This window comes from Poecilia formosa, unplaced genomic scaffold (assembly GCF_000485575.1).
Source record: "Poecilia formosa unplaced genomic scaffold, Poecilia_formosa-5.1.2 Scaffold9, whole genome shotgun sequence".
Classification (NCBI taxonomy): domain Eukaryota; kingdom Metazoa; phylum Chordata; class Actinopteri; order Cyprinodontiformes; family Poeciliidae; genus Poecilia; species Poecilia formosa.
In genome coordinates, this window is record NW_006799948.1 from 996,335 (window position 1) to 1,000,629 (window position 4,295).

The following is a 4,295-nucleotide window of genomic DNA, read 5'->3' on the forward strand; positions in this document are numbered from 1 at the left end:
AATTGTTATAGACCTACAACTCTAGATCTATAATGCTAGACTCTTCCACTTTAGGTCCAAAAATAACAAGTTCAGTTCCAGTTTCTGTTCAGCTGCAGAACGTTTTGGCACATGTGTGTGTTTTAAGCATCTATTGAGTGACAGGAGGGGTCATGGTAATGGAGAGCTGTGTATTAACGGGGAATAAAAAGGGTCAAATTAAAAAAATGAGTGTACCTCATCTGTACAGACTGGTAGAACAATTTCACACTGATTTTGACTCAGTAGGAGGGCCATAAATCGGATCAACCTTGAGCTAAACATCGTTTCCTCGGCAGATATTGGAATATCCAAATCTAACTCGAAACTAATCTCACTGCAGTCAGTAACAATAAAACCACCGGGATAAAGTTTGTTTTGGTCTGTGGCCTGTAAAGAATGCACCGAGCGACTACACCTAAACGCCCCAAAATGTCTGACGTAGTGACATTTTTTTTCTCTCTCTCTCTTCTTCGTCTCTCCGTTCGACGTCCTCATTGGCCAAAATTACAATCTGGTAAATTAGCTGATACAAAAGCTTGTCAGGTTTTCATCCCTTGAAAAAAAAGAAAAAAAAAAAATAGACTTGACGTCTTAATGTTTGAGTAAGTCTAATGAACACTCTGCTCGATGTCTGTCAGCCAGGGTCGTAATTACGCTTGTCACTTCCTGACACGGTGTGTATCTTAGCAACCTGCCACAAAGACGGAGGTCCACTTGAATATTTATCTATAAAAATAAAAATAGCAGGGAGGTTGGTGCTACACTGAGAGCAAAGTTGTGTTTTTTTTTGTCTTAATAAATCTGACCAGCATGTGCTCCCACGCATTCCTTGCAGGACTTTAAACTTTTTCCCAGAAGGCTCTCTGAAATGAACGTGGGGAAGTCTTATAATTACTGTTCTAATTAATCAAATTAAGCACATGATTTTTTTGACCACTCCGCCCACCGAACTCCCACTGCTTTTACAGGAATAGAAACATTTGCATACAGTATATGCTGTGATCGTTTTGGGTAGTAGTGCTGCTCACGTAGGCTCGCTCTCCAGCTAAAATGTACATTAAGAACAGAACACGCAGCAAATCTGAGGTGAAAATGAAAGTTCTATTTTTATTATGAGCTGTAGGTGGAGTAATATCACTTTGTGTATAATCTCCAACTTTGTTTAACTTAGCTCTACTCAAGGTAATTTTCATTTCTTCTAGCACAACGCAGAGCTTGCCCACGTAGCCTGACATTTAGTCCTTTCATTCCCAGGTGCAACTCGGTTGTCACCAAGATAAGACCTCCATGTTTAGCGAAGCTAAACGTTGCACAGTTTGAAACAGATTGGATTCTTCAGATGTTTCTGTAACAAAACAGACCACAACTCAAGTGGGCTACGTTCCCCAATCACAGCACTTTAGTAGTCACGTCCCTCATAGTCACAAACTTCAATGTGCTTTATTGGGACTGTATCATACACCTAAAACAAAGTTGTTGTGCATNTGTTTTGCTTACAATTATTTTTTGTAAAATCTCCCAAATATTTACAACAATGTATTTTAATTATACATTTAGATATTTGCCATTATTCAAATATAAATGAAATGCCTTTTAAATATTATTTTGTTCTTTACACACCTTTTTGGTGACCGACATGCTTAATTTCATTGTGTCCACAGTGCAGTGTAATAAACTTCCTCATGAAGTTTAAACTATAAAATATATTGTTTTATTTTACGTTTTTCTTCAATAAGGTAATTAACTGGACTAAACCTTATTTTAATATGCAATTGAATCTGTTGAAACTATTTTTCTTATTTGATATTTTCTTCATATTATGCATGTCCCAGTACTAACTTTGCATCCTGTTAGGATGTTTCCTTTTTGCCTTCAAAAAGTCTAAAATTTCATAAAAACCATTTAATGGAAGTGACATCAATTGGTTTTGAAGTAAATTCAACCATGGAAAACAAGCAAAGCTTCAACTGTCACTATATCTGTACTTTCTTTAATCTTAAATATATTAAACCTGTATGAGTCAACCTTAAAAGTTCCACACTGTTAAGATAGATTGTGGAAAATGTTTATTCAGTAGAATTTAAAAACATTATATTAGATTTAGTGAGAATCCGTGTATGGTTCGTTCTTTGGTTTTTTCGTTTCAAAATAAAATTGGAAAAACAAAACAAGTATGTGTTTTTTCGTTTTTAAAACGAAATTAGAAAAACAGCAATTGCAAAAATAAAAAAGAAACTGAGCTGTCAATTTCAATTTTCATTATTTCATTTTTGACAAGCGGTCTGTCCCGGAAGTTCTCTCTGTCCGGCTTACACAGGGGCCGTATCACACACATTATGCAGGCTGCAGGGATACAAGCTTGTTCATTTCAGGCTATATACTGTAGTATTTCCTGCCAGCCGCAAGTCAGTTTGCTCCTGTGAGAAACAAATAACACCGGAGATCTGGTCACCGAGAAAATACACAAAAAGTGAAAGAATAAAACATTTATTTATTATACTGGGAACACTGGTCACAGGCAGGGCTTCAGTCTGCTGGTCACACTGGGAGAACTCCAATGACTTAGAGACGTCCTGGTTCACAGGCTAAAGCCAAGGATAAAAGAGAAATTATCCAAAAGTGTAATAGAAAATACATACGATATGTTTCATATATGTTTCTTTCACATTCAGAAAAATAAATTTTCAGCATGTTGGGCTCTGACTCGTAGCATCTTTATAGCTAAATACCGACATGGTGAAGCTGAGCTGGAAACAGACTGAAGAACAGCAGCTCCAGATCTGATCCTGACTGATCTTTCCTCACTAAATCCTCTGGTTTTTAATGAACTTCTCCTCTAACAGCGGTTTTTCATCAGCTCTCTCTCATTAGAAAACAGTGTGAAAACGTTAGCTGCTAAGCTAACAATCAGCGGTTATTTCAGGCCAAGAAATATTTCTCGGTTGTTTAGAAGCGAATTTCTGGCTGCAAAGTCAAGTAATTCTGATCTTTCATCCTTACCTGGGGAAGGTAATCCTAATGAATCCAGTTTGTTTCGTAAAACGGTTGAAATAAGTTCACACAGCACAGGACTTAAGGAGCTCCGATCGCTCTGCTGCCACATAGAAGATGGCGGACGCTGTTACGTACGAGACTCAGCACTCCATGAGGGGTCTACGTATTGATGTCTATGGTGGCTTCCATTAATTTGTCACAAAAAGTTGTTTTAAGATGTTTTTAGGCTAGAAAGTAGCCCTGACAGCTTCATTTACGCACTTAGTTACGTGCAGTTTCTTTGAAATATACTGCGGAGTTTTCGGAGCACCGCAGCTCCGCTAACGGGGCCCGGCGGCTCCAGGCTCAGCGGTCAGGTGGAGTGTGTTTACCCCGCTAACCGCGGTCTGGGCAAGTCATCTTGTCGTATTCTGCTGCTTGATATCAGATCGTAGCGTCTCAAAGTGTAACATAAAGAGTTTAATGTGTTTGCATATACTGTCTGACACATGTGTCAAAATATAATATTCCTCTCTGGAGAGTTCGATACTTCTGAAGATGTTAGTATCTTATAAACATTGACATCATCCAATACCAGTTACTAATATTCCCTTCCTCTGATCTTTTTGTAGTTTGTAAATTCATATTATTTGTGTGTGTGAAATATATTCTTCCCTTCGATTGGCTTCTTATGTGCAGTGTAAACTTCTTTTCAAATAATTTTTATTTTTTCATACAGGCGGCTCTTAGGAGGAGAGGTTTCAGCTCCAGGTTTGGATGCAGCTTCCCAGGATCTCCCAGTGATCCTCTTCTTCCTCCTGACATCGTCTTCTTCACTGTCTCCTCATCTTTTATAAATTATAGGAATTAAAATGAGTGTACCTCATCTGTACAGACTGGTAGAACAATTTCACACTGATTTTGACTCAATAGGAGGGCCATAAATCGGGTCAACCTTGAGCTAAACATCGTTTGCTCGGCGGATATTGGAATATCCAAATCTAACTCGAAACTAATTTCACTGCAGTCAGTAACAATAAAACCACCGGGATAAAGTTTGTTTTGGTCTGTGGCCTGTAAAGAATGCACCGAGCGACTACACCTAAATGCCCCAAAATGTCTGACGTAGTGACATTTTTTTCTCTCTCTCTCTTCTTCATCTCTCCGTTCCACGTCCTCATTGGCCAAAATTACAATCTGGTAAATTAGCTGATACAAAAGCTTGTCAGGTTTTCATCCCTTGAAAAAAAAGAAAAAAAAAAATAGACTTGACGTCTTAATGTTTGAGTAAGTCTAATGAA